At 43.1% G+C, this 25,459-nt stretch overlaps 1 protein-coding gene and 1 long non-coding RNA gene across 2 annotated transcripts in view; one reads left to right on the top strand and one right to left on the bottom strand.

The window, feature by feature from the left end:
- The window catches only part of LOC310796483 (contactin-associated protein-like 2), a gene marked incomplete at both ends in the record, with an annotated part of 775,066 nt that overhangs the window by 185,354 nt on the left and 564,253 nt on the right, over window positions 1-25,459 (top strand). The gene's annotated exons all lie outside the window — the stretch shown is intronic.
- LOC310797110 lies at window positions 24,044-24,989 on the bottom strand. The gene is made up of 3 exons (XR_014553708.1): window positions 24,665-24,989; window positions 24,353-24,507; window positions 24,044-24,238 (listed from the first exon to the last, which is right to left on the bottom strand). It is a non-coding gene; the product is annotated as an uncharacterized lncRNA (long non-coding RNA).

Below are 25,459 nucleotides of genomic sequence, written 5' to 3'. Positions count from 1 at the left end.
AATTCTGAGGGAGTTTCTCACAACAAAACCCAAATCCTTAAGAGTCCCCGGCCTCTCTAGTTTAGAAAATAAGATTGCTGGCAGAGAAGAGTTGACAATAGTGCTGGCCTCCATTTTCAGCCACAGGGGGGCCCCGAGAGCTAAATTGTCAGGGGTCCCTTGCCGCCAAAACATTAGAGCTCTAACATTGGCAGCCCAGTAGTAGTGCCTAAACACTGGTAAGGCCAACCCGCCTTCAGACTTGGGTTTCTGCAAGTGAATTTTCGAAATTCTATGATTTTTATAATTCCAAATATAGGACAGAATTATTGAGTCCAGTTCTTTGAAAAAAGCTGATGTAAGGAAGATGGGGAGGTTTTGACACAGATAGAGGAACCTGGGAAGCGAAACCATCTTAACTGAGTTTATACGGCCAATCATAGACAAGGGCAAGATTTTCCAGTTTTCTATACATTGTTTAAGTCTTAAAACAAAATCACCAAAATTCAACTTAAATATTAATTTAGGATCTCTGGGTATGGTCAGGCCAAGATAGGTGAGGCGGTCCTTTGCCAATTTAAATGGGAGACTTTCCAAGAAACCGGGAGTGAAGAGATCAGAGAGAGGCATAAAGTCACTCTTTGTCCAGTTAATTGTATATCCGGACAGCTTACCATAGGAGGTGATTAGCTCTAGGAGGGGGGGGATCGATTTCTCTGAGTCATTTAGGTATAATATCACATCGTCTGCATACAAACTAATGCGCGTCTCGATACCTCCGACCTTCAGACCTGCAATACCTGGGTGAGCACGTATTTTTAAAGCGAGGGGCTCGAGCGCGACGGCGAAGAGGGCCGGTGAGAGCGGGCAGCCCTGCTGGACCGAACGAAGTAACGCAAACCTGCTTGACTTATCACCATTGGTTATGACTGAACATGACGGACTGGCATATATGAGTTTTACCCAGGATATGAATGAATCACCAAATCCGAATCTGTGTAGTGACTCAAACATATAAGGCCACTCAACCTGATCGAACGCCTTCTGTGCGTCGAGTGACAAAATTGCCGCACCGCTGGTCTTACTGTGGTCGGCATACATGGTGTTAAGAAGTCGCCTGACATTAAAAAAAGAGAACCTGTTTGGGATGAACCCTGTCTGGTCGGGGTGAATAATGGATGACAAATGCTTATTTAAACGGGTAGCCAGAGTTTTAGTGATTACTTTTCTGTCAAAATTCTGGAGCGCTATGGGTCTATAGCTGGCCGGGTCTACTTCCTCCTTCCCCTTTTTTAAAATGAGGGAGATGTTAGCTTCATACAATGTTTGGGGCATCCTTAGATCTAGATGTCATTCTGAGGAGGATTGGGGCGAGGATGTCACAGAATTTCTTGTAAAACTCAGCTCCGAACCCGTCCGGCCCAGCTGCCTTGCCTGATGGGAATGATTTAATGGCAGAGGTTATTTCCTCCAATGTAAAATCAGAGTCCAAGTCCTCTCTGGCAGCGTCGCTAAGCTTGGGTATCTCAAGAGGGTCAAAAAAATCGCTCAGATCAGATTGAGTGGCATCAGATTTAGATGAGTAGAGTTCACTGTAAAATTCCCTAAAGCGGTTATTTATCTCCTTGGGGTCAGTCAGCAAGGCACCCCCCCTCGATTTGATGGAAAGGATCGATCTAGAAGCCTGGGCACCCTTGAGCTGCCGCGCCAGGAGCCTCTCAGGCTTATCCCCCAGCTCAAACTGTTTTTGTCTCAATTTTAAAAGAAGTGTGTTAATTTGACCACCCAGGATGCAGTTATATTCATATTTTAGCTTTAATATCTTGTTATAATCCTCCAAAGATTTTGAGATCTGGTGTGCCGCTTCAAGGGGGGGAAGAGCATTTTCTATCTCCAGTAAGCGCCTCTCTCTCTCCTTCTTGGCCGCAGACTCATATGAGATTATATCCCCACGGATAACAGCCTTCAATGTTTCCCACAATGTGGAATCCGACACCTCGCCGTTGTCATTAAACTCCATAAAATGCTTTAATTTGGTGGTAATATACTGTATAAATTCACCTTCGGCGAGCAAGGAGGGGTTGAAACGCCATGAGTAAGGTGGTTTAGGAAGAGAGATTCAAGGACATAGTCAAAGGGGCATGGTCAGAGATCAAAATGCTATGATATTTTGTATTGGTGACGTGTGAGATTAATCTGGATTCTACTAGAAAGTAGTCTATTCTACTATAAGATTTGTGGGCATGTGAATAAAACGAATATTCCTTTTCAGTAGGGTGCTGGACCCTCCAGATGTCTACCAAATTCCTGGATTTCATCAAATTATTTAGGACTTGTACCGATGAGATATTTGGTGGCGGGCGTGAAGATAGTCTGTCCAACTCTGGGTCAAGATAACAATTTAGGTCGCCTCCAATTACTATATTCGAATTATTGTCGTCAGGGAGCAAGTCAAAAATTTTCTTTAAAAAATTGGGGTCGTCTATGTTTGGGCCGTAAATGTTAAGTAATGTCAAAGGAAATGAATTGATGGTGCCTGAAACTAAAAGATATCTACCAAGAGGGTCTGAAGTCATAGAGGTTAGTTGAAAAGGGATGTTTTTCTTAAAAAGAATAGCCACGCCACGTGCGTGAGACGAAAATGACGAGACATAAACCTGAGAGACATAACTACACCTCAGAATACGTTGGTGAGTGGCTTTAGTGTGAATCTCCTGCAAAAATATGATATCTGCTGATAAGGATTTCAAATATCTGAAGACTTTTTCGATTTCTTACTTTTTCAACTGCAAATTATCTCCCCAAAGGAAAACTTTGTCAACATCTGGTTTATATAAGAACAATTTTTCAGTCTGTACATCTGACTTCAACCATTTTATTGCAGCAACATTGTCAAGTAGACAGACCAACAACTTTCATAAAGTCATGTCATAGTTGCATGCACCTGACAAACTGAACTGTTTGTTACAGTCTACTTACAGTCCACCTTAACTGGATGTGTGTGTGGACTACTGTACCTATGTAGTTTTTGAACAATGCAACTTCACTTCACTTACACAAAACATCTTGTGCAGCCCATTCAGTAACTGGGGAATTTGTAAATGACTGTTATGACAAAACTGTTACTGTTAAAACAAAATGAAAATATGCTACCGTTTGTTTACTGCTGGCCTTGGAACTAAAGTTTATAGTAGCCCGGTGGCCTGGCATGGCCTGCAATTTTTTTTTTTTTTTTTTTTTTTTTTTTGCAATATCGATACTTGGCGTCCAAATATCGATGCAATATCGTCAGGCAAAATATCGCGATACTGTGGTGTATCGATTTTCCCCCCCACCCCTACTACCTACACACATGCAGGTTCGCGCCACCGTGTTACCTCCGTTTTGGTTGGGCATCCATACAGGCACGATTGGCTGTGTCTATGGGTGGGAAGCCGGAATGAGGGTATGTGTCCTGGTCACTGCACTGCACTCCTCTGGTCGGTCGGCCGGGGCACCTGGTCAAGGCGGAAGGGAATTGGTGGAACTTGTGTGATCCTCCCACATGCTACGTCCTGCCGGTGAAGCTCCCCACTGTCATGTGAAAAGAAGCGGCTGGCAACAGCACATGTATCGGAGGAAGTATGTGTGTGTCTACGGCTCTCCCTAGATCGGCAGAGGGGGTGGGGCAGTGACCGGGGCAGCAGGGGAAATTGGCCAAGTACAATTGGGGAGAAAATGGTGGGGAAATCTGAAAAAATAATAAAAAACAAAAAAAAACAATGTAATGATTAAAATCAGAAAGAAAAGATCGAGATTACTAATTTGTTCAGATGAAATAAAACCCCAGGGGGCATCACCAATGGCATCGCTCAAAAACACAAAAACAAAAGCACAAATAAAAATCAAGACAACAAGCTAAGACACAACTGGAAATGAGCAACATAAACATAATTGTGGAAAATGTTTGAACAGCAAGTCAGCATGTTTTGCGAAGATCCCTTTTCAGTGCGTATCTGACTTGAGTAGTGTAATAGGAAACTACATTTTCACCTGCTATTAAAATACAATCTGTATATGGAAAAGGCAAAAGCAGGTGAAATGCACACAGCAGCTCATATTGCCATTGGAATGTGATAGGATCTGCCAGACTGTCTCAGCTTGCATTCTGATCAGATCACAAACGGAGTCAGCCAGTAAATGCAGTATCCATGCACATTCAAGTCATCACCGTAGATAGGTACATAGAAACACCATTGTCACTCCTGCTGCTGTGTGCCTGGCTCACGAGAACACACAACATGAACAACTTGATGATTCGTATACAAGTTGCAATAGAAATAGAAACCAACCAATATAAAGCAACATGAAGATGTAAAGCAGGAGATGGAAGCAAGAGCAGGTGAGGTTCCGGCTGCAAAGAAAAGTAAAAAAAAACTTTCTGCAGCAAAGGATAAGTAAGTTGAGACTGCACAGTAATGTGACCTCTGGTGACCCTACAGCTGCCAGGTTTGTTTTTGTTGACAACAGACAGACTTGCTGTCTCTCCAGCTACTCACCTGCTTTGCATCGTACGTACAAAAAATGAGATCTGATCACAACAAAGAGCGATATAAATAGCAGGTATAAATGCAAGGGCATGTTCAGATTGTTCATTATCCAGATATTTTCATCGCAGGTTTAAATGAGGACTCTGTCTGAGGCAGGGGGACTGAGGTGGGTTGGTGTGGTGGCAGAGGGTTACCAGCTTTCAGTGAGCCTTGTGAACATTTTGGAGCTTCTCACAGGGGTTAAATAAGGTCACTCTTTGTTCCAGGACCTGGGAATATTACAGCGGCCCCTGGCCTGCGTAGCCCCAGAGTCTGTCTTTGTTCACCTTTCATAGACTTTTCATGAGATGCCTTCATTGCCTTGACATTGTGAATGTTAGACTGGTTGTTTTTCTTCAGAGGACACCTGTCACACTGTGGGAGATTTTGCATTAAACTAATATTGTTTTCTCTCTTTTCTTTTGCTCCCCTCTTCATGACAAACCACTCACTGACACCTACAGGTAAGTTTCTTACTCTTTGATGGTGGAATGCTGTGTGTGTGTTGCGAAGGCTGACGGCTACAGTACTAAAAGAGTTTGAGGTGTGTGTGTGTGTGTGTGTGTGTGTCTGTGTGTCTGTGTGTCTGTGTGTGTGACTGTGATCTGCGGCTGCCTGTATCTGTCTGCTCATGTATGTTTGTTGTAACAACCACGCTCAATGAAGTAACGGAAGGAGTGAGTCACACACCAAAGTAAACATAACAATAATTTATAGGTGAGCAGTGGGAATGGTTTGCGCCAGGCCCAGGTGCACAGTGAGTAAGTTTCTGATTACTGGGCAAACCAATAAGGGGTTTGATTTTAAATTACTTTACTCTTGTTTTCGCCTTAATCTTAAAGACGAGCTGAACCCAAAAATGACTTATTTTTATTTTAGTTCACATACATGGGTATTCAGTGCACCTATTTAATAATGTATGCAAAGAAATTCACAAAAATCAAATTTATTTAGTTTTCCACACTTTTTCACATCAAAAGTTCATTTTTCAGCATTTCATTCATAACTGTCATTTACAGTATGGTGACGTAACGAGGCACGATCAGATTTCTACCCCATTTCAACCAATCATATCACGACATGGCAGCTGTCAATCAATCTTCATTTCGAGGAGAAAATTCTGCAGGCAAGATGGCCGCCTAGTGCCTGTAATCTGGCAGAATTTCTAGCCCATAAACGAACTAATAACTTGGCCAATACGTATGTAACATGCAAAATAAAACAAATTGTAATGTCTTCATTTGATGTCGAATGCAAAGACATAAACTGGCTCGTTATACTTGCATTCCAGGAATAACGTTAACGTCTTGGGGCGGAGCATGCCAGGTTTGGCCAACGCCAAATCCAGTCCCCAGAATTGTCAAATCAAATCATCGACACGCTATGGCCCGCCTCTCAACCCTCTGTCATCTCAGACAAGATTTGTTTTCAGATGGTTTTCAGTCTGATATGTCTCCGAGCCTCACGCCACATGATGGGTTCAGGTCATCTTTAAGTTTAAGCTCAACTTGCTATATTGAGTCTCAGTGCACATTCATTCTTTAAGGGATTTTTGGATGTTTTCCTCCTCAATGTTTAGTTGTGATTTGTATGTGTAATCGTAGTCTCTCTTCTGTCATTTCTCACTTTTTTTTCTCTCTTCTCTCTCCTCTTTCTCATTCTCTGTTGCTCTCTCTGAGCCTGTGTGTGATCTGACCAATGGACAGGCAGCTGCTTCACAGCATGAATAGCTTAGTACTGTGCAATACCTTCAATCATTTGAAATTCTGCATCAGCAACAGGTGGCTTTCACTAACTTTTGATATGACCTAAAAAAGACGTGTGTGTGTGTGTGTGTGTGTGTGTGTGTGTGTGTGTGTGTGTGCGCGCGCGCGTGCGTGCATGCGCGCGCATGCATGTGCGTGGCAAACTGTATATGTTTTATCCATGTTATTTGTATTATATGAAACTAGAAATTGCATGCTCCTTTCTAGCCTGTGCGCCGTTGTCTTCGTCCTTCCCCTCCTCCTCGCTTATTTCTGCCGTCCGTGGTCATCCGCGGTCATCGGTGCTGCCTCGCCCACAGGAGGCAACACATTACATTACATGCCGCCATTACATTTGCGGGTGCTTCCTGTCCAACGTTGTCAAGTTTTCCAGTCACTATATTGTCCCTCGTTGGTTTCCCCGAATTTCGCCCGCGGAAACATCCCACTGATTCTAGGTGTGTAATCCTTAGCTTTCTGTGCATGTCCTCCTATGCCTTCATCTCCATATACCCCCCTCTTCCCCCTGAAGTTCTTAATCGTATTCATCACCTTGTGTCAACTTATGTCCACCATGTACCATGTGACACCTTGAGCTTGTCGCCATCAAGCGCTTCTTAATGTCATTAGACATTTATGACCACCTTGTAGGGACGGAGCGGGCGTCGGCTTGTCAATGACTCGTTAGTGTGAACGCATGCAGACAGAGCAGCATACCCCCCTGACACACACACACACACACACACACACACACACACACACACACACACACACACACACACACACACACCTTCTATTTAATGAGGCACATTTGCAAGGCGTGAGACGAAAGGTTCAGAGTCCGTCCACATCAACATGACCTCTATTAGGACACCAACAGCTGGTGGAAGGAAGTGTGTGAAGGAGGTAAATTAAAACAAGAATCAAGGAGGGAAGGAAGGAGAGACAGAATGAGAGAGAGAAGGAGAGGAGAGACAGAAGGAGAGAGAGAGAAGGAGAGGAGAGACAGAATGAGAGAGAAGGAGAGGAGAGACAGAATGAGAGAGAGAAGGAGAGGAGAGACAGAATGAGAGAGAGGAGAGGAGAGACAGAATGAGAGAGAGGAGAGGAGAGACAGAATGAGAGAGAGAAGGAGAGGAGAGACAGAATGAGAGAGAGGAGAGACAGAATGGAGAGAGAAGGAGAGGAGAGACAGAATGAGAGAGAGAAGGAGAGGAGAGACAGAATGAGAGAGAGGAGAGGAGAGACAGAATGAGAGAGAAGGAAGGAGAGGAGAGACAGAATGAGAGAGAGAAGGAGAGGAGAGACAGAATGAGAGAGAGATGAGGAGTGCAGGTGGTGATGGTGATCAGGTGAGCTCATCGTTCTCCTCAGGCCACACTAGTCCTTCATTAGACACATCACCTTGTCAGTGCAGGAGAAAGGCCAAGGAGAAGAAACAAGTGGGAGAAGTCTTAACATGCTCCAGAGGAGGAAACACAGCCGTCACCACAGCACTTCCCTCATTAGTTCTGTCGTTGGGAGGCCTGCTCAAGGCCTCTGCTATCATTAGCAATTTAGAGCGATATCGAGAATAACAAAGAGAGTGTCTGTCTGGGAAAGTGAGAGAGGGAGTTACAAAGAGGGCGGGACAGGAGAGAGACGAGAGAGAAACAGACAGCGAGAGGGCTTTTGAATCAAACGAGGTCACTTTGTGTGTGTGTCCTCATCCTCAGGCCGTGTCTCTTTCCTCAATAGACCCTTTTCACGGGGGCCATGTTGTGCCAAAAAGGCAGGGTAAACACAGGTGCAAGCAAAACGCTAATGAGGGTTTCCAACTTCCAATGATTGGAATTTGGAAACCCTCATTAGTGTGTTGCTTGCACCTGTGTTTGCACTGCCTTTTCGGCACAAAATGGCCCCCGTGAAATGGGTCTATTAAAGAACAGAAAGACAAGAAGAGAAGGGATAGATAGAGAGACACTGCTGTTTTGCATCCTGAGGTAGAATATTCAGTGAAGGAACGTTGATCCTGAAGGCATGTCGCTTAAAGCTCATTAATTGGATTATTCATGAGTATCAGACAATTTGTCACATTTCCAACATTTTTTAAAGATAATTAACATTCATAGAGATACATTTCACTACAGTATACCAGCCCACACCGAGTGATGCAAACGCCTTTTAACGAAACTGCTTCACTGTTGCTCAATGGCATGAACACTGCTTGGATTAAGGGTTTGTCACCCATGTTAAAAATGTATGGACCCATGGTAATGCAGGCTCACCGTGTCGTGAACACACAGCCTGCTACTCACACAGCCTGCTACTCACACAGCCTGTCTTCTTTATAGCAAGTACAACATTAATTACCTTCAGTCTGTTTGTAATTTTAGTACATCAGTGTCAAGGTCATTTCCCTCCCTTCCTGTGAAAATATGTCCAGCAGTTGGCCTTAGTACAGTAAATTGTACAGTACACTCTAGTAATGTGTGTAAGTCATGTGTCTCTACAGTGATTTTAAAGCTGTGGTGGCTGGGGACTGTAGCCTACTTCTGAAAAACAATACTTGCAGTGTTTTATTGCTGACAACTTTACTTGGTGAAAATAAGGTGACATACAGGTGCATGAAAATGGGAAATTTAATATTACGTTCAGGAGGGCAGCTGATCCCATCTGAATGATTGATGAATGGAGGGTTAGTATTTTACTGCCTTCTTAAACCCCATTGGTCCACATCACATCTGTGAAGTTTATGAAAATGTAATAAGTTTATGAAATGGCGAACTTCATGATCTGCAAGATAATCTTCACAAATGAGGACTGCTTGCTGAACACAAAGTTTGGAGTTTCATACACTTTTGTTAAGCACAGACCTTATTTCAGGCATATAGCAGAAATCTCCATGCAATTATAGACAAGGGAACCGGAAGTGCCAACATCCAGGTCTTCTGGACTCATTCCTGCAGTACTCTCTTGTTCTTGAGTCATGTTCTGTAGGAACATCTAGAGCAGTGCTTCCCAAACTGGGCTACATGGAGCTACTGTAGGCTACTACAGGGGGTACTTGAGAGAAAGGGGAACATAGAAAAATGTAAGATTAAGGACACCTCACGACACCCCGACGAAGAGACCAGCATGCCAGTCTTTCAGACGAAGAGACCAGCATGCCAGTCTTTCAGACGAAGAGACCAGCATGCCAGTCTTTCAGACGAAGAGACCAGCATGCCAGTCTTTCAGACGAAGAGACCAGCATGCCAGTCTTTTTCGCCTAGTTTGACAACTATTACGCCAAGTTCCTTTTGACTTCAGCTTGATGTGTGGCTTCTGGGGCAGAAAGACAGAGCGTCCCCACCACGTAACCATAGCAACACACTCACTCTAGAGCCGCAGCAGCATGTGGGCAGGGCGCAAAATGTAGGCTACACAATCTATTATATAGTAGGCACAATATACCAGCTATTGGTGGATTTTGTGGCCCGTGTTTCTCTCTTTTTCTTGTGGCACTGTGCTGTCTACCTTGCCTGCCCATGTGCTGTCAGTCATGTTTTTACTCCGTGAGGTTCTCAATTATGATTTTCTTTTTCACTGCGTGCGAAAATGGACTTGTGGCGTGCAGGTCGTTCCCGACGTTCTGCGTCAGAGTTGGCAGCCCTGGTCGGGATCAAACTTGTAGTTTTGCCACTCTCCTAGTCAAGACACGTCACAAACTTATGGCAGAATGATTGCCTAGTCTGACATGGTGACATCATGAAAGACAAAACGTGTAGTCTGAGCCCGGCATAAGAGTATCAGACAGTCTCACTCGTAAATGCTGTCTCACAAGACGTATACCGGATCCGCACGGAGCCGTACCGCATCTCGTGTACATTGGGTTTTACATGGAAACCAATAACTTTATTCCGTTTTTGTAGTCCACAAGTTTATTGAAGACTTTAAGGAGGTGCATATGCGTTTTTCATCATTGTATGGTACTGTAATTTGACCAGCCAGCTATATTTAAGTAATATCACACAAGAGGGAGTGCTGTTGTTGGCTAATATCGTCATGGCTGTGATTCGGTCGTAGGAGTGCTGAAGATAATCACAGCAGTGACGATATTAGACAACAACAGCACAACCTCGAGTGTGATATTGCTTTTATACAACAGTTCTATTAAACAAAGCTGATTAAATTTTTTTTACAAAAAGCTGAGAAAATATGATTTCTCTATTTATTCCTCCGCCAACAAAAATAGTCCCCTCAGCTTTCCGCTACCAGTTGCCGAAAATGTAGCCTAATTAACTGCACGCTGCCTACTTTTTATCATACACATTGATTTGCACGTTTTCATTTATTGTACAGCAGAGTCCTGCGCGGGTCTGATTTTCAAGACCCGGTTCCGCCCGGCCCCGCGACGTGCAGTACCGACCCCGCTCCGCGAACCCGTTCATAAGATCAATCAGTACTAGGGGTGTCACGATACTCAGTTCACGATACGATACGTATCACGATACTGGGTTCACGATAACGATACGATACGATACGATTTTAACAATATTTTTTTAAACTTGAATAATGACAATATATGACTGGAAAAGTAGTATTTTATTTGAAATGCACAAATACAAAACATGCTGTTGTGGGAAATTGTTATTACAATAACAACTAGAAAAAACATGAGATTGGAGATAAGACTTATCTTGAAATAGAATGAGTTACACCGTCACTTAGATTTACTTTGAACTAAAAGGTTTCTCAGCAGTATAAATTCTCATTATGCATCTTCAGTTTTTCTTCAAACTCAAACAACAAGACTTTTCTTAATCTATTTTTTATGCATCTTCAGTTTTTCCTGTCAAGTAAACAGTTTTGCCAGAAACTCAATTGAATGGTTTCTCTCCTGTATAACTTCTCATGTGTCTCTTCAGAGACTTGTTCAACTGAACTACTTTCCACACATTGAACTTCAACAAACAAAGACGTTTCTTAGTCTATTTTTTGGAAAAAAAAAAAAAAAAAAAGGATTTTTTTTTTTTTTTTTTTTTTTTTTGCGATATGAGATTTCATCTCAACGATACATATCGTGACGTTTTACTATCGCGAAATTTCGTGGGACGATATATTGTGACACCCCTAATCAGTACCGCAACCCACCCCGCCCCGCAGACATGAGACCCGCGCCCCACTCCGCTTCCGCATATACCTATACATTTTTTGGAAGTGATCATAACCAAAGTAACTGCGATCGTTTCACAATTCACACAGGAAGCGAATAGCAGGCATTGCATAACGTTATTTACAATTAAGCACATTGACGGTGTTTTGTCACTGGTGCCAGTGCCAGCAGGCCAGCCAGGGCCAGGCAGCAGCTAAAGGAAACATGCTAGCCTTGCTGGCGCTAGCTGTCATGCAATGCAACAAGCTAGCTAGCATAGGTCTAGGTCTAAGATACTGAATGAAATGTACTACTGAACTGAAGTCAGTCAGTGACCTACCTGTCTCTTGTGCCTGCCCTGCCCTGAGTGACGACCTGACCGCTGATCCCCCCCTCCAATAAACAAGCCAATACTGCCACTTAGCCGCCAGAATTTGCAACTGCAGTATTTTCTCTGAGTCTGACTGATTGTGACGATTGTAATTGTGAGGAAGTAAAAAGACAGTAAGGCTATTCATAAACAAGTGTTTATTCAACATTTCAAAAATCAGCAGCACTAGGGTTAGCTATAGGCTAGTATACATACATTCATTCATTCACACACACGTTCAGCACATCACTTTGTTAATGACACACATTAAACAGAATGACATGAGCACAGTGAGTGAGCAGCTGATGATGCCTGCCAGACAGTCCCACTGCAAGCCAGGACAAAATAAACCAGTAGACCACTGACCAAACTGTTTAGTAAACTTTACAGTCACACTGACTTGACTATAAAAAAAGACCAGTACTAGACTTCTCTTGCATGGCACCGTAACCCCGGCGTTACGTTTCTGATTTTTTGCTGTTCATCTGTCATTTATGTGATTAATTAGGTAATTAATTCTGAACAATGCTGTTCATGCTACATGCCAAATTAACTGGCTGAATCTTGCGCATCGAACCATGTCTTCCTTTTTCAGATCAGATCAACACAGCAGAAGTTATAGCTGTCTTTGTACAAAGACAAAGACAACATTTCAGATTATTTGGCTTTTTCAAATGGCTTTTTATAATGGCTTTTTGGAAATCCGCCTAAGTATCTCCCTAGAAAAACCACTGCCAAATACTCATGTTTTGGTATTTTTTCATCTTCTTTGAGTTGGGATGTGGTAAGGCCTGTGGCTATGTCTCCATTGGGTTTCTAGCCATAAATACAACAACCACAGGTAACTGTTTACACTCTAAATGTGTTTTTTATTCTAGGCGAGAATCAACCACTGTGTTTGAGCTGGTGTTACTCAGGGTCAGTAACACATAGAGTCATTCTGACATTTGGAACAGAAACGGCAAAGTCTTACCTTTCAGAAAAGGTCAGGCAGTTGTCTGTAACCCTAGCGGTTCAGCCACAGTAAGCATTTTAGTTTGGGTATGTCGTTTTCACCATTTTCTTCAGAAATAGGTGGCTTTAGAAGAGGGTATTACTGTTATAATCTTTACATTCACACTGGTTACCAGTAGACCTAACATTTGAGACTGATAGCTGCCACAGCCTGCTAAAGAACCAACAGCAACCATTTCAACAGTGCAATTGTGTGTGCAAACTGTGCATCATATAGTAAGTAGAGATAAAAAAAATACAATGAAAGAAAATAAATGCATTGGTGCTTAACAATTTTTTCTTTTGTTCAAAGAGACATCAATGTAAACAAATTATACAGCAGCACATTATGCAGAAAGTAAACAACTCTTATAGCTGATGCATTTTAGCTGTGCAGCCTTTCTGTGCACTGCAGTGTACTGTGTGCACTCAGAGAGATCAACACCACCAGATCTCACCAGACCAGCCAACGACTCAGACTCCTCAGACTGAATGAACTGCAATATTAAGCAATGTTGTTGGGCAGCAACAGACCTTCAGAGCCTCTCTTAGAGGCGACCATGAAATATATTACACATTGATTTATCAACTTATTGCACACACAAAAATAACTATGGACAATGTACATGTATAATTTGTATGGCTTAAGTTCTGCTACAGACAGACCTTTTTGATTGTCATGTCATGCTGGGGAAAAATTAGAGAAAGCCTCCATCAAAACAGTGATAAGCCTTTACGCTGTCAGATCAAAAAATAAATATAAAATAAAACTCAAACAAGGACCCTGATTTGGTTCTTGGCAAACTGCACTATTTTGTCTGCCACCTCAAGTCAAGACAGTGAGTGGAGTGGATATCACAAGTTCTCTATACTTGAAAACACTGTTCAGCTCAGCAGATATAGAAAATACTGTCTGATTCCCATTACAGCCTGCTAGCTAATTATTTATTTATTTATCTATGTATTTATTTATTTATAACAGTAGACCCCATTACAATTCAAGACTGAGACACTAGCTTTTTCTTGACTATTTATTTTACATTTCCTCACACACCACCGCCGGGCCGGCATCATGACCGATTGACAGCGTGTCGTGTCCGCAGCAGCAGCTTACTCTCCACCAGGCCAGCCAAGACCAAGTTCAGTGAAGGACTGAAAAGAGAGAGAGAGAAACAGCTTTCCTCAGTACAGTAGTGTATAGACCACACCACTAGACCTAACACTTTCTAACAGACAGCTTATACAGTCAGGGCAGGGCAGGCTGGCTAACGCCAACTCACCATTCACTGTTTCAGATTACTATGCAGAAAATGTCATCATCTGTCTCTGGTTTCAACTGGGTTCTCCTCTCTTGGATCACAAATCCAGCTGTGGAAAAATCTCGCTCACTTGCAGCGCTTGAAGCTGGAATGCCGAGAATCGCACGAGCAACGTGTGCCAAGTTCGGGAACATTGTGGCGTGCTCCTTCCACCATTTGAGAATGTCAAAATTCTCCTCCCGAACCTTCACCTTGAACTCGATGTAAGCCGCCACCTCATCCTGAGGGCCGGTGTCATCGCTGGAAGTGGAATCCTCGACGTTGGATAGTCCATCCGGCATCCGATGGTCGACGTCTCTTCTCGGGCGGAGCTGGAGCGGCAGCAGCATCAGCAGCACCACCACGTCGTCGTTGCTGGGGCGATCCACCGGCAGCGATTCCACGGCCACGCTTGTTTTTCACATCTGAGGTGTAAGAGGGAGCCAGATTAGGCCTATGCAACTTCATAAATAAAGATGACAACGACACAAGCCACAAAAGAAGTAGCATAATGGGCTAGGCCATTAAGCCTACAATACACAGCAACAATATAATGTAACATAATCCTAACTTTATTCAATTTCTACCATAATTTAATTTTAATACAGTGTGTGGTGCTATATAAAACAAATCAAAACCACTGAGTCACTTGTGTTTTAATTCAGACTTTAGCTCAAATGCATAAATACCTTGAACAAGCTCTCGCACTTCAGTGTGCACGTTTGCCACTGCAAGGAGCTTCAGACTCTTGAGCTTGGGGTGCAAAAACATGCCTAGTTTGTGCATGGGGTGTATCTCGAACTTCTCAAGCAGGAATCTCAGACATTTTTCCTTTAGAGAGGAGAATGTCAGGTTGTCAGTGGCGCCTGGTTGCAGGTGGCGTTTGAGGCGATCAAACCACACAGGAGCGAGGTGAAGAGTGGGAGTTTTGGTTGCGTCCAGTGCCTTGGTGGCCTCCTTGAATTTATGGAGAAACCTCACCATTCCACTCAAAGTGTCTTCATCCAAGTCATCCAGACGATTCTCTTCTCCCCTTTCCAACAGCAGTGCACGTACCTGCTCGTACTGAGAGCTGATCGACTCGAGCATGGTGTGGGTTGAGTTCCAGCAGTTCCACTGAGGCTTTGAGGGTTTTGGGGAGACGATTCTGGAGATGTGTTTGTTTGAAGTAGGTCACGAGTGACTTCGCCCCAGTGATGATCGCAGTGACTTCCTCTTCAAACGCATCCTCCTCGCTTGTTTTCCCGATCGTATGGTAGAGGACGGTGTTGAGCACATGTGCAGCACAGCTCAGTCTAGTGACGGTGCGAAGGGCTGCCAGTATGTTGGATCCTCTGTCTGTCACGTAGATCAGTTTGGAGAAGAAATCATCAATGTTGTATCTCCGCAGGGCTTGGATGATGGCTGGTTTGATGTTCTCAGCTGTTTTACGCAGCGCACTGTTCCACTCCATCGTAGAAAGCACTAACTCCCAGTTGCCATTGATGTAGTGGATTGTGTGACAAAGGTAGCCTATTTTTCTATAATCATCGGTCCACATGTCTAATGTGACTGCTCCTCCATACTCATTCAACTGCTCTCTTAACTCAGGAATTATGATTTGGCGAACCACCTCTGCCTGTTTGGTCACTCTGCGAGATACTGTTGTAGGATCTGGTAACAGCTTCCTCGCATCAACACGTCCAGCCCGTGTACCTAGGTCAATCAGTCCTTGTACTAAGCACACAAAGCCGTCGCCAGCCACCGTTTCGAAGGATCTGATGTCACTGCAGACAAATTTGACTGCTAGTTTACCAACCGTATCTTTATCTTGCATTCTGGGTGCTTTGAGTTCTCCTCTCGTGAAGAAGTGAGCGATTGGTGTAGCAGCAGCGATACCAACGCAGTTCGACTCCGTATGCTTCTTCAATGACGACGTGCCGAGTTTGTGGCTATCGTAATTCGTAAGCAAACACTTTTCTGCACTTCTTACAAGCAGCATACCCACCGACTTGGTTATTTTCCTGATCTATGATGACACCAAAATCCTCCCAGACTTTGGATTTACCTCTTGACGAAGGGTTCGGTGAAATTGAGTAATCTCCAGCTGCAAGCTTAGCTTTCACGTCTTCCGCCATTTCTGTTTATACCTGACCGGAGCGAGGGAGAGCTGACCCGGAAGGAAAGGACCAGTGGAAATGATTGAGGTCAAAGACGTCAGGTCAGACTCAGACAAAACATAAAGTTACATGAATTACTGAATTATTATCGTTATATAAAGTAAATAAAAATACATATATTATACAACACCCGCGACCCGGGCCGCATGTTGTTTATTCTACCCAGATCCGAACCCGCAAATAAAATGAAGACAAAATAACACCCGCCCCCCGCATTTTTTTGCGGGTACCCGGCGGGGCCCCGCGGAACCCCAACCCGATGCAGGACTGTTGTACAGCCAGTGAAATAAGAGTCTGGTGATGGCATGTTAGTTATGTTAGGAAATAAATCCATCTTTGCGCTGTCGGTAGCTGTGTTACGCTTTGTGAATGACGTTCAATGTAACGTGGCTGGTGTTTGTTTTGTTGATTAGAGCAGCTGTGAAACTTGTATAAAGGGGCGGCTTTAGCTCAGGAGGTAGAGCGGGTCGGCCAATGACGCAACGGTTGGCGGTTCGATCTCCGCTCCCTCCCAGCTGCTGTCGCTGTGTCCCTGGGCAAGACACTTAACCCTCCTTGCTCCCGATGGTGTGTAGGCACCCTGGTGTATGAATGGGTGAATGTAGACTATCTACTGATTGTAAAGCGCTTTGGATAAAAGCGCTATATAAATGCAGGCCATTTACCATTTTAGACAACAGCACTCCCTGTCGTGTGATATTGCTTGAAGCATTTTGTTGATTAGAGCAGCTGTGAAGCGTTTTGTTGATTAGAGCAGCTGTGAAGCGTTTTGTTGATTAGAGCAGCTGTGAAGCGTTTTGTTGATTAGTGCAGCTGTGAAGCGGAGTGATATAGCCTACCCTACACACAGTGAAGCGCCAGTGCGTTATCGTGAAATATCAGCACTGGTAGGATCCCTCTTGTCCAATCAAATTGCTCGACCGGAACTAACTGTTGTATAAAGTCTGTTAATGGTAGATTTCAGACATAACCTGACACTGCCAGATGGTTTGTTTTCACATAACCACCTGGGAACGAGTTGCTCGGGAAGCCGTTTCAAAGGGCGGGTGCACTTTCAAGAAAATACCTTACCTGGCACGTGATTGGATGAACCATTCATCTATCACGTCTATCATGGGCTTGCTCTCGCTGGCATCACACCAAAGCCCACCTGTAGCTGCCTCATTGGATGCTGATTGGTGCATACCACTGGTGGTTCAGATTCAAACCAATAGATTGGACCGTGGCAAGAGGGATTTTGCATCTGATCTCATGATCTCGCGTGAATCCAGCTGCCTTGCGACGGGCCTATTGCCAGGTTTTCCTCACTCCCCAGAATTTAAATAAGCACTGAAGAAGACGGATTGAAGATGGCAGGCCTATAGAGATCCAAAGGGTTTTAGAGTACATTTCCACCGCTAGCTCTAAGTTTGCTTCCACCAAAACAGACTCTGGGGTCCAAAACAGGCATTTAAAGCTTGTTATGTACATTATTGAAAATAGCTGTAAATAATGAATCTCAAATCTTCAGTCCACTGTGCTGTGGTTAGAGCCGAAGATGTACCCTATGAATATTTAAATAATACAATGTGTAAGATTTAATTTCCTACCAAGCATCTCAATGAGTGTGTCTCTGCATGTGCGTGCCTGAGCATTATACAGTATGCTTCATCATGACACTATGACATGTCATATTTGTATGTCTGTCTGTCCCACTGATGACATCATCAGTGATGTCATAAATCCCACTGATGATGTCATAAATCCCACTGATGACATCAACAGTGATGTCATAAATCCCACTGATGACATCGTCAGTGATGTCATAAATCCCACTGATGACATCATCAGTGTGTCATATTTGTCTGTCTGTCCCACTGATGACATCATCAGTGATGTCATAAATCCCACTGATGATGTCAACAGTGATGTCATAAATCCCAATGATGACATCGTCAGTGATGTCATAAATCCCACTGATGACATCATCAGTGATGTCATAAATTCACTCACAGAAAGTCACGAGAGAAACTGAGGGAGAGGGAGAGACTGAGGGAGAGAGAAGAGGGGGAGAGAGACTGAGGGAGAGAGAGGGAGACATTGTGCGCGTGCCAATAGGGCAGGCAAGGCCAGACAGCAGCTGAGCTGCGGGCAAGGCCGCGCAGCGGGCGAGCTGCCGGACAGGCGAGGCCACGCAGTGGGCGAGCCTAGGAACCAAGCGCGCGAGATGCCTAGTTATTGAAAATAGCTGTAAATAATGAATCTCAACTCTTCAGTCCACTGTGCTGTGGTTGGAACCGAAGACGTACCCTATGAATATTTAAATAATACAATGTATAATATATAATTTCCTACCAAGCATTTAACTTGATTCAATGGGTGTGTTTCTGCGTGTGCGTGTGTGCTTGAGCATTATACGCTTCATCAGGTATACAGCCAACATGCCCACCATGACATGACATGTCATGCTGTGCTGTGATTAGATCCACTGTTTTGTAGACATGCTGGAGCATCTCAGACATTCATTTTGACGTTTCCGTGTGTCAAATCTGTTATGCGACAGACAGGTGGTGTTTAGTTGGAAGTCTAAAAGGCTTACCACTTTCCACAAGTGCACATGTCGGTGCATATGTTATGTTTTAGAATAGGGATGTTCATCAATTATCGAAAATCGATAATTGATCGTTAACTCATTGAGTGCCAATGACGTCGATCGACGTCAAAGTAAATAGTGACGTTGAGTGCCAATGACGTCGATCGACGTCAAATGCGTTTTTTGACGGTGGGACGTGGATCAAAGCCTCCTGCATCTCCTGTACAAATATTGTAGCTATTGAAGGTGTATAACCTATTTTACGGACTCATTAGGTGGCGACAGTGCTCTCCAGATTAGAAAACAACAGGAAAAAGCCCCGTGATGAAAGAGAAACCGCTCATGCTGCAGCCAGAGCCATATAGATGGCTCTGACTGGAGCTGACGTTGGCTGCGAACAGCAGTCAATCCGCGCCCACAACTGAGCCCCTCTGCCTCTGTCTGTCTGCATAGTTTCTCCACACGATTAGCCGCCAGAAAAGCAGCACCCGACGCCGAAGGGCCAAACCATTCTCAGCAGTCCGGTTTGGCTTTTCCGTGTCGCGCTGGGAGCCGGCGCACAAAAACGGAGCACTCCGAAAATAGACGCTGGGTGCGTGAGGCTGTGTGTTAGTGTGGGGAGGAGTTTGCAGCTGAGGGGGGGAGAGGGGGGTGGGGCACGCAGGGCACCACACAACTACACCACGTCACTACATCAGAAAATATTAGCTTCAGACTCAGTGAATGTGCTTGAAATGCTTCATTTCACAAAAGGCGGAATAACTCAGCTTCTAATTTGAAAAGCCTGTTTTTGCTCAAAACAACCTATCTTCTCCGGCTCATAACTAAAGAACGGAAAATGGTATCAATAAACTTTTTTTTGCTGATGATACAATAGAGTCTCCTTGTTCTTTGTGCGTGTTCGGTGTTTACATAGTAATATCACACAATATTCTGTGGGCCTCGAGAAATCACTGAAAACGCTCTGAAACTCTGGCACTGGGAGCGTCCGTTCTCCAAAAGTGGCTGGCACTCAATGAGTTAAGGAATTGATTCGATCATGTGGAATTTTGATTGATTATTATTATTATTATTATTATTATTATTATTATTAATTTTTTTTTTTGCGGACTAGGTTTGGGTGGAATTCGTTCCTCCTCGCCCCACTCCATTGCACAGCCGACTAACGTGAGGTGGAGCTTCATATAGTCTCTAGTTTTCTGGCTGGCCACGGGCCTTTGTGCCAACAAAACTGTTTTAAACATGGGGAATTCACACCGGCATGCGCCGGGGACACAAACGCACCCAGCGGTCTGCGGACCTCAGTGAGGCTCAGGCCTGTTGATTTGACTATTGTGCCGTCAGCTAAGCTGGAAGACGCCGATTGCCTTACATTATGTAATCTGATATGTAACATGTTTGTTTACCTGGCCACAGCGCTAGTGTCTGATATTCTTACTACACAGCGGCATCGCCATTATAGCTGGCCGAGAACGTGCAACGTTATTACCAGACCAGAGTAAAAATAAATAAATATATATATATACAGTATATATATATATATATATATATTTATTATTATTATTATTATTATTATTATTATTATTATTATTACGCTATCGATAATCGATAATTGATCGTTAATTTTACCGATTTTCGATTATGTAACATAAAGAAAAGAAGTCGCACACTCAAAATCTCCTCTGCTGTGTTTTAATGGTTACACCAACATGTTTCGGCGAAAGTGCCTTCGTCAGGGTGCAGTACAACATAAGGAGGTGTGACCCTTTTTGTAGGGCACACCTTCTCCAATCAGTTGCAGGTGAGACAATTACAAAAAGGGTTAAAACATATATGAATACAATAAGGTGCAGTTTTTCATTTCCAACAATCCAATGATCTGTTTTAGGAAAAAGCATTTTACAATTACAATATACAATCATTAATATTTTTTTAAATGTGATGCCAAACAAGGCATCTATTTAGGCAACAAAGTTGGCCTAATTGTCTCAATTTACACAGCAATTCAATAATAATTCAAAGAAACGGCCTCAGGTCATAATCAATATTTAAACCATTAGGAGAACGTGTATTTAGTTCATACATCCAGTATGCTTCTCTTCGTAACAGGTTACGTTCTAGATCTCCTCCTCTCCTAGACAGAAATACTTTTTCAATCCCCGTATAGCGAAGTGATGAGATAGAGTGATTAGCTTCCATAAAATGGACTGCAATGGGAGAGGTTTCATCTTTGCGTCTAATAGCACTGCGATGTTCTGCAATTCTTTGCTTAAGTTGGCGTTTTGTTTGACCAACATACCCCTTGCCACAGGAGCAAACAAGTAAATATATCACTCCCTTTGTAGTACATGAAATAACTCCTCTAACAGGTATCTTCTTACCTGAATGTGGGTGTCGAAAGAATTGGTTTTTATTTGTGCTATTGCACTGTGCGCATGCACCACATTTATAATTACCATTAGGAATAGGAGTTAAGAGAGTTTGTGAGGACATAGGAGTAGGAGGAAGATCTGAAGCAGTACACATATCACTTAAATTGCGGCCCCTTTTAAAAACCACCAGAGGGGGCTCTTTATATAAGTGTTCAATATGTTTATCAGAATTCAAAATATGCCAGTGTTTCAAGATCACTCCTTTAAATTGTTCCGCACACTTAGTGTATTTAGTGCTGAAAACAATTACTTCTGACTTCTTTTTTGGACTAGGTTTTAGAAAATCTCTTCTGTTTTTTTGAGAGATTTTTAATTTAGCCTCTTCAAGAGTTTTCTTTTTATAGCCTCTTGTTTCAAATTTAGCCAACATTTTGGAAGAATTATGCTCAAAGTCAGTGTCTTTAGTGCAGATACGTTTCACACGACATAATTGGCTGTATGGCAGGCTCTTTTTCAAGGGAAGAGGATGGTGGCTGTCAGCCCTAAGTAATGTATTGCGGTCTGTTGGCTTGGTGTAAAGATCTGTATACAACTTGTTATCTTCCTTTATGATCCATAGATCAAGAAAATTTATTTTATTAACATCAAACTGCATAGTAAACTTAAGGTGAGGAGATAATTCATTTAGCAGGATGTGAAATTCATTCAGCTGTTCAGCCCCTCCTCCCCAAATGACCAACACATCATCAATGTAACGTTTCCACAGCAAAACATTTGAAAACAGGGGATGAGCACTCAGGCCCGGTGCTTCTTCAAATTCTCCCACATACAAGTTAGCAAAATTAGGAGCCATGGGAGAACCCATAGCAGTACCTTTAATTTGTAGAAAAAAATAATCCTCAAATCTAAAATAATTATGAAAAAGTACCAGCTCAGCCAGTTTCAAGATACATTTAATAGAAGGCTTTATGTTAGAATCTCTAGTCTTGGTCAAGGCATGTTCAAGTGCATCTAGTCCCCCACTGTGTGGAATATTGGAGTATAGACTTTCCACATCAAAAGTGACCAACATAGCATGTTCTGGTACATGATCAATAGCTTCAATTAAAGAAACCATATGACTTGTATCTTTTACATAAGAAGGTAATGTTTCCACTGCTGCTTTAATTTGATGATCAACAAATTTTGATATATTACACGTAACAGAGTCAATAGCCGCCACTATAGGTCGACCAGGTGGTGGAGTTATCTGTTTGTGTAATTTTGGGAGGGTGTAAAAAGTAGGAATGACAGGACATTTTATAGACATGAACTCAAACTCATTTTTCTTAATTTCCCCAGACTCATAGAGTGTTCTCAGTTCCGATGTCACAATTTCTTGGAACTGTGGGGTAGGGTCACTGTTGAGTTTGTGATAAAAAGTTTCATTAGAAAGCTGTCGGTGGCATTCCAAAACATAATTCACTTTATCTAGTAGTACTACTCCCCCACCTTTATCAGCCTTTTTAATAATTATAGTCGAGTCAGTTTTCAAATCATTCAAAGCATCTTTTTCTTCTTTAGTTAAGTTGTCAAAAGTCTTTTTCTTGTCATGTTTTAATAGAAGATCAATGTCCGTTTGTACAAGACGGCAAAAAGTATCTATAGAGGCGCTTCGATTATCCGGGGGAACAAAATAGCTCTTGCCTCTGAACACAGAAGGTCGTTGGCTGGCTTGATCAGTGTCTCTGTCAGAGCTTGGCTCATTCTCCGACAGGGTGATGACATCATCAGGAGACCTGTCCTGTAATGTGACCATAGTATTAGGTTTATCAAAAAATTCCCGTAATCTCACATTCCTAAAGAATTTATATAGATCCACTTGTGCTTCAAATTTATCTACATGGGTTGTGGGGACAAACGATAAACCTTTGTTTAGGACATGTACATGAGCTGCAGAGAGTGTCTTACTTGAAAGATTAAAAACATTCATTTCTTCTGCGGGCCCTTCCCCGTTTTGGATCTCAGCTCGTAGGTGTCGCGGGGATTTTCTCTTCCCTCGGCGGATGCGTTGTTTCTTTGATATCCTCGCTGTCTGCGTTGTCCCCGTCCACGTCCCTGTCCCTCGTGGTATAAAAAACCACTGCCAGCTGATGAAGCGCTATCAGTAGAAAGTTGATCCATATCTCGGCGTCTTCTAGAGGGCCGTCTTGCTCGGTGTGGTCCTCTGTGGTCTGGGTCACACCAGAAATAGACCCGGTTCTTGTCCTTGTCCTCCCGATCTCGTTTAAATTTCTTGATCTTCAACTCTCTTATCTCATTTTTAATTTTTTCTTGTAATTCAACATTGGCTTTAATGAGTTCATCATATTTACTCTGGTCATTTAATTCACTGTGTAGTGATACTTTACATTTGTCCATTGTAGTTTCAATCTCAGTAATGTCTTTTTTCAATTGCTCAATTATAAGAGTCATAAGGTCCCGATTTTCGATTATGGAAATTGTTCAAAATGAACATCCCTATTTTAGAACTTGTTCTTCTGAGACACTCGTTATGACCAACAGTGCACAGAATTAGTATGCCAGTACGCATGTGTGGCCAGCATTGAGAATTAGGGTTGGGTACCGTTCACATTTGAATCGATACCGGTACGGTACCGGTACCTGGAATTCGGTACGGTACCAAAAACGGTACCTTTTTCGATACTTTTTTGAGTAAAAAAAAAAAAAAAAAAAAAATTTTTTTTTTTTTGCTACAACAAAAATGTACAGTTTCTAAAACAAATAAGTCCAAACTTCTCAATTTCAACATTGTTCTTTATTTAGATTTTTTTTTGTTTAGCAGCAGCACCCAACAAAATAAAACCCCTCCCTCCCTCCCTCCCTCTTCCCTCCCAAACCAAGAGTTTACTTGTGCAAGGTAATGGTCTGCTCCATCCATCAGCGGTCACTGCAATATGGTCAACTGCCCTGAGTTCCTCCTTCACATTCTTCTTCTCAACACGACACCAAGCTGGAATAAGTGTGTTTGTGAGAAGGTCTCTGGAGGGAGGGGAGTATTTTGGGTTCAGGGTCCCTGTCATCTCCCTATATACTGTATAGACAATAAAAATAACTATTGTTAGTAACTTAGCTTACTCTATGAATATCACACACACACACACACATTATCACCCATTTATACATAAATAAATAATTTACCTGAACCATGGAGACTCCACCGTTGCGAAGGGCAACATGCCTTTTACAATGAAGGCAGTCACTGGCCCTGTGGCACTCATTTACTTTCTGCCGGGGTAAAGCTGCTTTCTTCGCCAGGGTGAAGGGTGTCTCCTGTGCGACTCTCACACGGTGGCCTAGCAAAGAAAGCAAGAGTGTAACGTTGAATAACACGTCTCACGGTGACACGAACTGAGGATAATAATAACGTTAGCAACGCTAGTTACGCTACTAAACATGCTAAGCTATAAGCTACAACTATCCAGCTAACGTTAGCTAATTAAATGACGTTACCTGATGTTGAAGAAGTCGACGCCTCACTTGCGACACTTGAAGTTTCGTCGTCGTCGCTGTCCGTTTCAGCTAACGAAGCAGAGGAGCTGCTGGCTGTAGGTGCTTTGCTGCTGGTGGGGCTGCAGCGTCCACCCTCAGGCTATCGAACACTTTACAGTCTTCCGCATTTAAAAAGATTTTATGCTTGACCAAGTGTTTCCTCAAGTTAGAGGTGTTCCCCTGGCCAGCTTTGCACTTCGCATCGCAAATGTTACAGCGAGCGTTGTCTGAGTCTATCTTTGTGAAGTGTAGCCAGTGCCACACTTTGGACCGCAAGCGAGAGGCCATCTTCTTCTCTTCAGCTTGTTTTGGCAGTGACGTGATGACGTAACCCACCCTCGTGTGTGTTGCCTTCAAGTTTGCGTCGGAATTTCTATCTCGCTCGCTGTCTTTGTATCACTGAGATGCGTTCAAGTACCGACATTTTTAAATTATAATAGAAAAAAAAAGTACCGAAATGAGGTACCGTTTCATGTCATGTGAACTGATACTCGGTAGTACCGCCCACTTTCGGTCGGTGCCTGTAAAAGTACCGAGTTCGGTACCCATCCCTATTGAGAATGCACAATGGGTTAGGGATGGAAAGCTGATGGTGCCTAAAACTGGAAGGGAAAAAACTAATTAGTAGTAATTAGTAGTTATGGTGTCACCCCATAGAAGAAATGCCAGGAGGAGGCTTATCTTTCTGTGAAAAATGGCTGGATCAAATCCCCCAGATTGAAATGAAGGCTGAGCGCACCAAGATGTGGGGTGAAT

This window comes from Poromitra crassiceps, assembly GCF_964638095.1.
Source record: "Poromitra crassiceps genome assembly, chromosome: 2".
NCBI classification, from domain to species: Eukaryota; Metazoa; Chordata; class Actinopteri; order Beryciformes; family Melamphaidae; genus Poromitra; species Poromitra crassiceps.
Note: the sequence above shows the minus strand (reverse complement) of the source record. Positions and strands in the feature narration are given on the sequence as shown.